The sequence below is a fragment of the Rhineura floridana genome, chromosome 5, assembly GCF_030035675.1.
Source record: "Rhineura floridana isolate rRhiFlo1 chromosome 5, rRhiFlo1.hap2, whole genome shotgun sequence".
Lineage (NCBI taxonomy): Eukaryota > Metazoa > Chordata > Lepidosauria > Squamata > Rhineuridae > Rhineura > Rhineura floridana.
In genome coordinates, this window is record NC_084484.1 from 183,375,543 (window position 1) to 183,389,024 (window position 13,482).

The following is a 13,482-nucleotide window of genomic DNA, read 5'->3' on the forward strand; positions in this document are numbered from 1 at the left end:
TAATTTTGGAAGATATGTACCTGTTGTAAAGGTGTTTGTATTCAGGCATTAGAACTCATAGAATAGTCATCTTTAATTTAGGGCTTGAACTAGTTCTATTATTTAAACATAGTTCATAATTTATCAGATAATTTGTCCTCCCTTCCCCTTTTCCCCATTCAAAAATGTTTTCTTAATCATGTAGTAGCTTTTCAACAGATGTCTCTCTTGTATGTCAGGCATTTTAAGCAAAATAAAATCAGGTCTTCCAGAAGTGGTGCTATAGAATGATGGGTTTGGTAACTTTGTCTTCTTACTTCACAAAAAAACCTGATACACTTTCAGTTATGAGATCAATGCAGGTAACCTCTATAATTCTGGAGGGAAACTTAGCAAAAAGAGTTATTAAAAGAGTTTTTAGTACAAATATGTACTTTTTCCAAAGACAGTATATTTATAGAGAAAACATTATCAGGCAACAGGCTACAGTATCTGTGCGTAGCATGAAACCTCATTTAGTTGCAATACTAAATTTGATCTTCCTTAGTTGTGTCCAACCTAGACATCACTTTTGTTATTTTTAATGCAGTCTCTCAAGCAAGACTGATGTTTCAAGGGAGGCAGAAATGGAAGCAGCAATTGAACTGACTAGGCAATCCCATCAGATGAGAATTTTACTAGTGGATGCCTTATTCCCACTGGTACTGTAGAAAGCAATGCTTTCAAATTCTGTGCAGATCATACCAGTGCAGTCAGTTTCCAACAACAGCAGAACTTCAAGGACAGCTCAATTAAATCATAATCTGTATGTCCCAAATGATTAGTTCTCCATTTGCATTTTATCAGATAATAGTTTTTAAGGTTTGCAGCTAATATTACAGCTTTATGTAGTTATCAAATCCCAGTAACCAAATGCCACAATAGCAAATTAATTTTTCTTCATTTTATATTTTGCTCTTCTACCAGCACACTGAATACAATCCTCTTTTCCAATTTGGCCCATAGATGCAAACAATCAGTGAGGCATTGTTCAAGAGAACACCTCAGTTTTCCATTTGGTTGTCAGGCTTTATTTAAGCTTATTTTCAGACATAAGGCACCACCAAGACGATATTAAATCTTTTTAAGTGGCCACGTTTATGGGAACTTTCACCAAGCCAGAAAAATGTGAAATGACTGCTGATGCCATCTACACAGCACATCAGGACTAAGTCCTTGAGGTATGGTTAATCATTCATGATGTCCCACTTCAATGTGTTACATCTTCCTTTCTCTACTAATAAAAAACAATCTGTGACAATATAAGCACTCACCAGACACTACACAACTGATCAAGGGTAATTTATGTTATATGCCAAATATGCAAGTGGCTAACATCAATGGAGGACAGGAATGAGCAACATGGAACACAAGAATACTTGCCATAGAGCTAGAATAATACATTGTAGAGTTGGAAGGGGCCTATAAGGCCATCGAGTCCAACTAGAGTCAAACTGGGTCTCAAGCAACCCAATTTGACAGGAAACTCCAGTGCTTAGAATCCGCATGACATTGTTAAAGACGCTCAAGGTATAGTTAGCACAAAATAGTGGGGGAAGGGTGGTGCAGGAAATTACAAATGGCCAAACACTTTATGAAAAATCCCATTATAATTTACCTTGGTTTTCTGTGTCGTGGAAGTAACTCTTCTCCCTCACTGCTTTGAAGTGCAGTGGAAGCCATGCAAGGAACTACCAGTCTAAGGAGCATACACAGTTAGAGATGACTGGACTCGTTCCACCGGCCTGTAAAGAGTCATATCCCTGTAGTATCATCATCTGGAGGAAGCCCAATCTCCTTGTGCTTTGACAGCTTTAATCTTCCAAACAAGGGTAACACAGTAATAATTCAAAGCTACAATCGCTTTCCCTAAAGTTAATTAACTTTATTTTATATTTGTGAGCAAAACTGAGGACAGTCTGTACACTCTCATAAAAGCCGCAAGGTTTTATGGAAAGCCTCTAGCTGATTTAAAGCAAAGCTATATAATTCCTGCCTTTAAAGTCTCACAGCTATTATGCATCTCAGAAGACCAAAAGGTTTTAACAACATAATAAGACTCACTGCAATATCAAACTAATGGACAAATTAACCAAGGCAGGCCATTCCTACCGACAACAGACTGCAGTCTATAGCATGCAGCATGGTTTATTTGCTAGCCAATACAACAAGTAGGCTATAGTCATGGTCCAACTGACCATACTTCTGGATACAGGCATGTATGCAAAAAACCTTCCTAGCTCCATCAGCAGTAATTGGGGGAGGAGAGGCTCCACTGCAAGCGCTTGATTGCATACATCATGCAATGGTAGCAATGAGAAGAGCCAACAGCCAAAACCAAGCGGAGTGGCATCAGCTAACAAGAGGCATGCACATGAGAGACAACAAACTGATCCAGAAAACTGTTTGTTCAAATGTCACATCAGCCATGAACTAACTAAAGGTAAAGGTGTCCCCGCACTTATAGTGCAAGTCATTTCCGACTCTTCGGGTGACGTCTTGTGACGTTTACTAGGCAGACCGTATATATGGGGTGAGATTGCCAGTTCCTTCCCCTGCCTTTCTTTACCCCCCAGCATATGCCGGGTACTCATTTTACTGACCACGGATGGATGGAAGGCTGAGTGGACCTCGACCCCTTTTACCGGAGATTCAACTTCCTTCTTCTGTTGGAATCGAACTCCGGCCGTGAGCAGAGCTTCAGCTGCGTTACCGCCGCTTACCACTCTGTGCCACGGAGGATCTATGAACTAACTAGGTGGCCTTAAAAAAGCTGCTGACCTACATGAGATGCAACACTGCTCCCCCTACAAACAATGCTTTTGGGAGCAAGAACAAACGCTCTGCTTGATAAATTTTATTTAAAAACAACAGTCCTTGACATTCAAACTGAGGCAATTCAAATGTGGCCTACAGACCAGGATTACAAATCACGGTTTGATCCTAACATACAAATCAGGTTGAGAGTCAACACTTGAAGTAGTTTCATGATTTCAACATCACAGGAAACTACAATTTAACAAATATGACATCACCAGGAACACAAGGAGGAGGGGGAAACCGAGTGCTCAAGCCAGGCTTTGTTCCCACACCAATAAACCATGGTTTATTGGATAAGAAACATTATCCCTGAACTGGGTCACATGCTTAGCCTCAGCCACTTGCAATATATGAACACCACCCACCTACCTTACAAGTTTATTATAAGGATTACTAAGAAGGCGTTTGAAGTGCTTTGAATATTTAAATATTGTTTTCTCTAAGTAGCATTAGAGTAGCATTATAATCAGCACTAAGACACAGCTGCATAAACAGAACAAACTTTACCCTATCTGCTAGAACACCCTTTCCATGTTACATCTACAATACAGATGAAGCTACAGCTGGGCCAGCAAAATCCAGCCGTAGCTGTTCGAGATCCCCACCCTTCCAACATCACTGTTCAAGATTTATCTGTGGATATGACTGAAAGTGACAAAGACAGAACATATCTCCTGGAACTCTAGTCATCAAATGAAGTACATAATGTTTATAGATTTCTTTAATCCAAGTTGGTATTAGAATGATTTACAGAAGCAAGACCAAGACAGGTGTAACTACAGATGTCATTCATGTCTGCCTGCGTGCTCAGAGTATCAGTACTCTTTGAACCCAAGAGGCCATAGTTTGAAACTTTGTGAGCCATCAACTCCTAGTAAAACTGGAAAACCAGAAAAGCAAGCTTTGGAAAACAAATTTTTGCTACCCATGACCACAATAATCCTGGACATGCTTCTAAAAACTGACACTTATTGAACAAGAGGCTTTCCAGTTCTACACGTTGAAGTCCTCTTCCCTCCTTTATAAACATTCACTAGTAACTACACCCAACTGGCAAATCAGTTCTGTTGTCTGGTTTGAAGTGATTTTTCAGCCAATGTGCATAACTTCCCTGGAAGATCCACTGTATGCTTCCCTGTGGGTCAGGGTGGGAGGAAAGAGTATGATATGAGTAATGATTCACTTGAGATGCAGAAGACTGTAGCTTACAAAGGGCTGTGCTCAGCAATGTGAGTAAAGCAGCTGCAGCTGAAGGGAAGTAGGAATCCAAGCCATTCTTTGAGGGCTTTGAAAATTTTTATTGTAAAAAAGTTACTGTTGGGCACTAGAATGATTGTACAGAAGCAACCAGTTGAAGAGGCATTGGAGCCAAGTGTTTTTTCCTCACCAGGCAAGAGCAGTTAGAGACCCACGAAATGCAACAGATCAGGAGGAAGACTGAAGCACATCAAGGAACTATACAGCTTTAATGGATGCTGGATCTATGCAGCTGTTTTAACAGAGGTTAGATCAGCAAGATGTTTAAACAAGGTAATAGATACAGGATTGTGGAATAAGAGGGTGTCAAGGTACCTTTTCACTTTCACTTTATTTGCAGAGCCATACGCCATCGCACAAGTCCAACACATATTCCGTTTTTAAAATAAGCAAAGCTAAAAACAGTGAATATTAAAAAGCCAAAACAGTCCGTTTGAAATTAAGAGTAATACAGTTCACAATAAGGGATCATTATAAACTATAAACAGCTCCGAAGGGCTGTATAGGGCTTATCAGACCATGATCATATAAAAGGGCCTTATGGAGATTACTGTTACCATGTAGAGCCCCCAAAGGTGTCAGTTCGATATATAATTTCCTTGTAGTTTTTGAGCTGCCAGGGCAAATAAGGACACTCTATGCGTAATATAGGCTTCTACATCAGACATAACATATTTTTTCACGATCTGAGACCAGGCATTGACTTGCCAACAAGCCCTTCAAATACTTTGCTCGAGGATTCAAGTAAACAGGACAAGACAACAGATAATGGGGAAGATCCTCCACCTCCAATGTTCCGCATATGCAGAGTCTCTGAGCCCATGGCATCCCAGAAAAATGACCTTCCCTTACCGCATTTGGCATGGTGTAGAAGCAAAGCACTGTAAATGCCTGCCTAAGAATTACAGGGATAGACAGAGTCAAATATGCTGCTCTGGCGTGATCAAGTTTAAAAAGCCAGTACCAGCGAGAAGCTCTAGAGTTAATCAAAGTCAGTCTGTCTAAATAGACACAATGTCGGTAGATAGCATCACGTAGATTCATTTTATTAGCTAGAAGGGAAGGATCCTGAGGCAATATATGATAAACTTGGAGTAGGTTGTCTGTTCTTATACTCCATAGCCTAACACCAGCAGCCTGATCAAAACAGAGATTTAAACATATTTTGGCTGGTGATTCTTTCATGGATCTCCGAAAATTAACAAGAATATTATGTATACGGGCTCTAAGCAGGGGAAATCCATCCCCTTGTTTCTCTGAGTATATGCATTCTTAATGGACTTCTTGGGATTTTTTTAAGGCAGGCAGCCGAAGTGTGACTGGTTGTACCAATAGAAAGAAAGGTTCCTTGAACACATCTGTACCAACAACAAAGGGTTAAGAACCATCCTTGGTCACCCATATACTTATCCACCACCCACATCAAACAGACACAAAGTGCCCACATTGTAAGCCTACTTCAAATCAGTAGATAGTTTGCTACTTAAGTGTACTTGCTCAAAAGGGGGGATTATTTAATCTGTAATAATCATGTTCAACACTGCACAAGCATTGAGGTATTTTTAATACCTACAGGAATAGCAGCTTAACACAGTAGGATATAGTCACAGATCTTTGAATTATACTAATATTGCTAGACTAAATGCAATATGTAGTTGAGCTGCCTAAACCAAAAGTTCAAAATAAAATGCACAAAATGATGTCTAGAAAGGAACTTGCTCTTACTGACCATTTTCAAACACAGACAGGACCTAAATGACAATAAAACCTCAGGATAGGAGGCATGACTGGACTTGAGGGATATCAGTGTTAGGTAGACAGTGGAAAGAGATGCTTCAAGGTGACCCATGTTTAATGACCTAAACATATGCAAACTGGCATATATTTGCTTGTTTTGGCAAAATTCTCACAGCTTCTCCTCAACAGAACAAGGAAAAATGCACCCTCCTTCTCCAACCCTTCCTGTTCCATTTTCCTCCAGCTCCTGAGATGTCAGCAGGTATCCCTCATATGTTTTTCAAGATCTAAAACACAAGGATTTGTAGGATGTAAAGTTCTCCACCCAGTGCCAAATTCTAAACTTCCGTAATGCCACCACCCAAGTGGAGAATACATGTTGTTGTTATGTGCCTCTAAGTCAACTACGATTTATGGCGACCCTATGAATCAGCGACCTCCAAGAGCATCTGTCGTGAACCCCCCTGTTCAAATCTTGTAAGTTTGTGGCTTCCTTTATGGAATCAATCCATCTCTCCTTTGGCCTTCCTCTTTTACTACTCCCTTCTGTTTTTCCCAGCGTTATGTCCTTTTCTAGTGAATCATGTCTTCTCATGATGTGTCCAAAGTATGATAACCTCAGTTTCATCATTTTAGCTTCTAGTGATAGTTTTGGTTTAATTTGTCCTAACACCAAATTACTGGTCTTTTTCACAGTCCATGGTATGCGCAAAGCTCTCCTCCAACACCACATTTCAAATGAGCTGATTTTTCTCTTACCCGCTTTTTTCACTGTCCAACTTTCACATCCATACACAGAGTTCAGGAATACCATGGTCTGAACGATCCTGACTTTAGTGTTCAGGGATACAACTTTGCATTTGAGGACCTTTTCTAGTTCTCATAGCTGCTCTCCCCAATCCTAGCCTTCTGATTTCTTGACTATTGTCTCCATTTGGTTAATGACTGTGCCAAGGTATTGATAATCCTTGACAAGTTCAATGTCCTCATTGTCAACTTTAAAGTTACATCAATCTTCTGTTGTCATTACTTTCGTCTTCTTGAAGTTCAACTGTAGTCCTGCTTTTGTGCTTTCCTCTTTAACTTTCATCAGCATTCATTCCAAATTGTTACTGGTTTCTGCTAGTAGTATGGTATCGTCTGCATATCTTAAATTATTGATATTTCTCCCTCCAATTTCCACACCTCCTTCATCTTGATCCAATCCCACTTTCCGTATGATATGTTCTGCGTATAGATTAAACAAATAGGGTGATAAAATACACCCCTGTCTCACACACTTGGTTTCTCCATATTCTGTCCTTACAGTAGCCTCTTGTCCAGAGTATAGGTTGCACATCAGGACAATCAGATGTGGTGGCACCCCCATTTCTTTTAAAGCATTCCATAGTTTTTCATGATCTACACAATCAAAGGCTTTGCTGTGATCTATAAAGCATGGGGTGATTTCCTTCTGAAATTCCTTCATCCATTCCATTATCCAACATATGTTTGTGATACATACGAGCCTGAAAATCATTCTTCTTGCTCTCTTGATGGGACAAGAGGGACCAATGTTAGTAATTTTTTTAGAGGTAAGAACTGATCCATCATATGCTTACCAGAAAAGAGGACAAGGAAATCAGAGCCTTTCAGATAGCATTACTGACTAGTAGCATCTGTGTCAGAATTGCTTTTTAATATGTTTTTAAATCTTTTTTTAAAAGTACATTTTAACCTTTTTTAAAAGATGTCTTAAAAGCTTTAAAAAAAATGTTTTTAAAGCTGTTTTCTTTTAATATATTTTAAAGTGTGTTTTTATGATATTTTAAACTGTTTTTATTGCTTTTGTTTGCCGCCCTGGGCTCCTGCTGAGGGAAGGGCGGGATATCAATCAATCAATCAATAGCAGGGAACTAAGGACCAAAAACAAAGGACACATGCTAATGTTTTTCCTGTAACCAGTTACCTCCTGCCTGATGAAGTAAATGTGCCTATTTATTCCTTAACGTAAGAAGAACCTGCTGGAATGGCCCATCTAGTCCAGCATCCTGTTCTGACAGCGGCCAACCAGTTGCCCATGGGAAACCTGCAAGCAGGACCTCAGTGCAAACAGCACTCTCCCCTGCTGCAGTTTCCTGTTACAAATACATGTTTATTATGTTTTTTTAATTTTATTACATTCAGGTATTTTAAGTGCATAAAATTAGCCTGAGGCAATATTAAACACACACAGCTAATATATTCTGCACTTTCAATATCACCAACCAAAAGCAGAATTTTACTAACTAAAGAATGTATTATTTCTCAAGTTACGCATCCTGAGACTCTCTGTATGTTTCCAGATTTACATTGCAGAGGAAAGATTAAGATCATGTGGGCTGTGCTGTGGAGTCACAATAGAGCCAAGGAAGCATTCAGGTGATCAGAATTTTACCTGTCTCTATGCCATGGGTAAGAAATTTTACACCAATAGATTTTCATGATGCGAAGTTTGGCTGTAGGGAAGGTTAACAGTTCAGTGACAGGTCTTTGCATACAGAAGATGCCAGGTTCAATTCCCAACGTCTCCAGATAAAAGGATCATCTGTAGCAAGGATGAGAAAGAGCACTGCCAACTGTTTGTATGATTTACATTCTGTGTCCGAGACCTTGGAGTACAATGTATATTGTACAATCATGGTGCTATCTCAATTTGTCATCAGGACAATGCACATGGCAAGGCATACCCTCAACTTATGTCTTTGCCTCAGGGTATGAGGGGATGGTCTGGATACTGGGGTGGGGGTTCGCAAATTACCTTGTTGCCATGGTCAGACCTCTGCCTGATGAAGTTTTGTTTTCCAGCACCAGTTCCCCCCTGCAGGGTTTGGAGATCAGTTAGGATAAACAACCCTGGAGCTTTATGGAATCAAATGGATTCCTGGATGGTTTCCCAGTAGCCAGCGATTCAGCAGAGCTCCTATTAAAATGTGGGTCACAGTGGACTGTAGGCACAATCTCTTCTGATGCCTTCTCCAGTGCTGTGGAGCCAAGTATGTTCTCTAGCTTTCTAGGGAGCTCTGGGCAATGAAAGCCGGGCAACAGCTACAGCACAAGAAGCATTAAGACTCAATGTGATGCTGTCTAAATATAGTGTTAAGAGTGTATAACTGTGCCTACTGCGGAGCAGTGAAGGCAGCGAATAAGGCCCTCTTTGCTGTCTTGATCACCTCAAAAAGCAAGCTGGAAGAGCTAACTTGAGCAAAAAACTGTTTTTAAAGATGTTTTGTTTTAATATATTTTAAAGTCTGTTTTTATGATGTTTTAAAGTGTTTCTAGTGCTTTTGTTTGTCGCCCTGGGCTTCTGCTGGGAGGAAAGGTGGGATATTCCAACTTGAATGCTGCCATTAGTACAGTGCCAGGTGATGTGTCCAATGCACCTTCTTATCCCATCTTGTGAGATCAGTCTGCTTTTGTGGCCTAAGGACATGTAGCTGTTTTGCCCACAATATGCCCTCTCAACCTTTGCTCATCATGAGGAAGGGGGTTAATTGGGTAGGTCCAGGGAGTGGTTAATGCATTTTTATGGGATGGAGTGGTGCCCACCACTTTTGAGGAGGTGGCACTGCATATACTCCTGAAAAAAAGCCCTCCTTTGACCTATCACCCCTTTTTGGGGCAAGGTGCTCAAGCGAATGGCAGCAATTCAGCTGCAGGTACTCTCAGAAGAAACTGATTATCTTGACCCATTTCTATCTGGTTCAGGTCCAGATTTGAGACAGAATAAAACATGATCACTCTGACAACTGACCATGTTTGAGAGAGATACAGTGGACTGCAATCCTGTTGCTCTTGCTTGATTTCTCAGCAGCTTTTGACACCACTGACCATGATATCCTCCTACACTCTCCAGGAGTTGGGAGTTCAAGGAACTGTATTACAGTGGTTCCATTTCTACTTGTGGGACCAATTCCAAAGAATAGAACTGGGTGATTACACGTAAACACCCTGTCCAGCTATGTTGTGGGGTGCCACAACATAGTACCATCCTGTCTCTGCTGCTATTTTACATCTAGGAATATTTTTAAAAAATTAAGAATGTGCACAACTGAGTGAGAATGAGTAAAAGGAAAAGAGTAATATTTCAGGCAGATACATGAAAGGGTAATGTATGAATACAGGTAGCCCTGGAAATTCCACACACTGTGAATCCAACATCCTGGGACAAAAGCCACTGCTGCTTCAGAGTTCTGGCAATGACATGTTCAATATTTCTAGCTGTCATGATTACACAGCAAGGCTTGCAAGTCAGAGGCACAGTTCCTGCTTCAGGTTCAGGAACAAGAGAAGTAGAAAAAAAATGGGTGGGGGAGGAATGAGATATAACAGAAAAGTACTATCATATGGCATCCAATGGACTGCACGTCCCTCCAACAGACAGCAGTTATTTACAAGCAGTGTCACATGTACACCTGTAATACTCCACGAGAACAAAAAATCTCCCAATCTTGCTTCAAAGCAACTGATGCCCACTGTAGTAGTTCACTATATTGCAAATGCATTTAAGTACCATGGGTATATCATGGACTTTCAAGATACCATGGCAAGATGCTGTCCTAAAAAGGAATACATCTCTTTAATTGCAATTTATTCACATTAGCATCCCTTAACGGGAGTATTAAGTTCCAGTATGTGTCCCTGAGAACCTTTAAAATGTTTTTATATGATATGGCTTTATGACTGTTATCATAAAAGTAGATTAATGTACATGAGAGTACCATAAACATGGATTAATGTACAGTCATTTCCACTTTGTGGTCAAACTAACAAAGCAATGTACTAGGAGAAGGTACCTGGTTGGCCACTGTGAGAACAGGATGCTGGACTAGATGGGCCACTGGCCTGATCCAGCAGGCTCTTCTTATGTTCTTATGTAGACAGAGGTGCTGACACAGGAAATGATTCAATGCATTCAAGTGAGCCCCTAGCACACTGCATTCATGAGTATGACCAGAGGCCAAATGATGAAGCCAATGGGATTTTTTGCCTTGAAACAACTCTTAAACTTTTAAGGCTTATAGCATGAATCCTTCCAGTTTACCTCAGATTTAAGGATGGTTTTTTAATGAGCCTGTATAAACAAATTCTGGGAAGAAAACAATGTGAAGGCTGAAACTCAAGACACATATTAGTAAAGCAAGATTGAGAACAGGTGTGGGCAGGGCCGGCTCCAAGGCCAGGTCGGGCCCTGGCTGAGGGGCCCTGGGGCTACAAGGGCCCCTGAGGGGGCCCTCTGCTCCCCTTCTGCAATTAGCGGCAGGATCGCTGCCACAGATCGCAGAGCAGGAGCTTCGGCGCCCCCGCCATTCCCTCATTCAACCTACCTTTCTTGGCTGTGTTTTGCAACTGCATGCGCAGGGCTCCCCTTAACCAAGATGGTGGCCGAGGCTTCCCTAAGGGGTTCAGGGCAGCCCTGTGTGCACAGTGCTCGCAGCCGCAAAACACAGCCAAGAAAGGTAGGCTGAATGAGGGAATGGCGGGGGCTCTGAAGCTTCCACTCTGTGATCCACGGCAGCGATCCTGCTGCGAATTGCAGAAGGGGAGCGCCAGGGCCCGGGTCAGGCTGGTGGCCAAGGGCCTCGACATGCCCGAGGCCAGCCCTGGGTGTAGGGGAACCTTTGGCCCTCCAGGTGTTGTTGAACCCATGTTGGCCATGGAAGATGACAATTGCAGTTCAGCAATATATGGAGGGCCGAAGATTCCCCACAACTGATTTAGAATGAGTTACATGAGAAAAAACTAATGCAACCGAACAGACCAAAGAGGAAGGATTGTTTCAGTTATTTAAGTGACCAACAAAAATGAATGAGAACGGTTTTAGATGGGGCCTCTTCTATGCCACTTGGCCACTGCTGCCAATTTGCTATTGACCCAAATTTGCCATGTCCTTGCTCACATATAGCCCTATATAACACAGGGCCTGGATGTCTACTCCCATATAGACCTGCCCGTCAGGAGACGGCTATCCTGACGGTGCTGCTGTTAAGTGAGGCAAGAATGCAACAAACCAAGGGACAGCCTTTTCTGTGCTAGCACTTGCTTGCTCTATAGAACTCTCTCCCCTCTGAAATAAGGGAAGTGCAAGGGAAGAGCAATGAGATTTCAATGAGCTTTCAATTTCTAACATATACATCTCTACCCAGGCCTTTGTTGGCTACTAATTCCCAGCTTGAAATAATATTTATTGTAGGTAGAATTTGACAGTGGTCTTAAGGTTTTAATGTTCGTTTAATCCTTTTTTATTTCGTGAACTGCTGTGCCTCTGGGGCTTGTAAGCAGAACTAATCGACTCTTCAGAGGCAGGCAGGGCCTGTTCCAAAATCTGCAGTTGTCTAATTGCAGCGCTGGAGATACACACTATCCCAGGATCTATTTGGACGTTTTTCAGCCTGCCTGTGCAATTTCAGGCTGCAGAGAACATGTCAGGAATTTGACAGGTGGCCACCCTTATTCACCTGCCTTTTTATTCTTCTGACCAATACCTGACTTAAATCAATTTAAATGCTTTAAATCCTCAATTTAAATAAAAAATGTCAATGTTCAGCTTTTTATATAATTGGCTGGTATAATAGTGAAAACATCTATTTACATCTAAACAGAGCTTTACACTACCCAAGAACATAGGTCCAAATCCCTGACAGCCCAAGATGCCTTTCATACTACAAGAGCTCATATCTGCTAGGACAGGGGTAGGCAACCTGTGTACCTCAGCCTAATTTCATGCAAGCAGCAAGGAGGGGAAATAAGGGGGAAGAAGATGGGAAAAGAAATGAGAGGACAAGAGAGGGAAGTAACAGACAGGTGAAAAAGATCTGAATTCAATACCAAAAAAAAAATGTATTTGCTCTTAAAATGAAATCCATTACTTTACCAAACTATAAATTAAGCCAAAGGCTACTTTTCTATGTGATTTTTTAACCATGGGAAAAAACACATGACTTTGTAGGTCAAACATGATGTTACACTGGTTCAAAACTCCAAACCCTGTTCTGGTGTTACATGAACAAGCTTTAGGCTCGCATGTTCTGATTTTGCAGCAAGCCAGAATTTGCTGGTTCAAATGTTTCACTGAAAAAATAGGGTTTAACTGCTGCAAAATCAGAAGGTGAAGGGACAGAGTGCAAGCTCAATGCTTATTAACATAATGCCAAACCATAGTTGGGGTTATGTCTTAGCCTACACAGTGACCACGTTCAATGCAATGTTCAGATACTAAGGAAGTCAAAGTCTGTTTTGGCATCCCAGCTACAGCCACTGGTCTGCCTTTATATAGAGGGAAATCCAGTCTCTAGTTCTTTCAGAAACATTTACTTTTTCAAACAGCAAGCTATCCAAGTAAGGTATAATAATATAAACAGTCCTTTTTTGATAAAAGAATTAGGTGTAGCTGCTCATATCTTGATAAAAATGGCTGCCACAGGTAGGAAAAAAAAGAGGTGCCGCTACTCCATACTGGCAAGTACTGTCACAAAAAAAGCCCTGTTTATAGCATGATTTGAACACTGGGTCCTTTACATACCTCTCAGTTATCTTTACAAGAAACTTGTAAATTAGGTCATATCACCCCCAGTTGGCTGGGGAAATGCCTGTTTTGGAAAGGATCACACAATGACTGAAGATCCATTTCAT

The 13,482-nt window shown here is 41.1% G+C and overlaps 1 protein-coding gene across 2 annotated transcripts in view; it reads right to left on the reverse strand.

Moving 5' to 3' along the window:
• RAB6A (RAB6A, member RAS oncogene family) overlaps positions 1-13,482 on the reverse strand; it is an 83,082-nt gene that overhangs the window by 58,863 nt on the left and 10,737 nt on the right. The window lies entirely within an intron of this gene.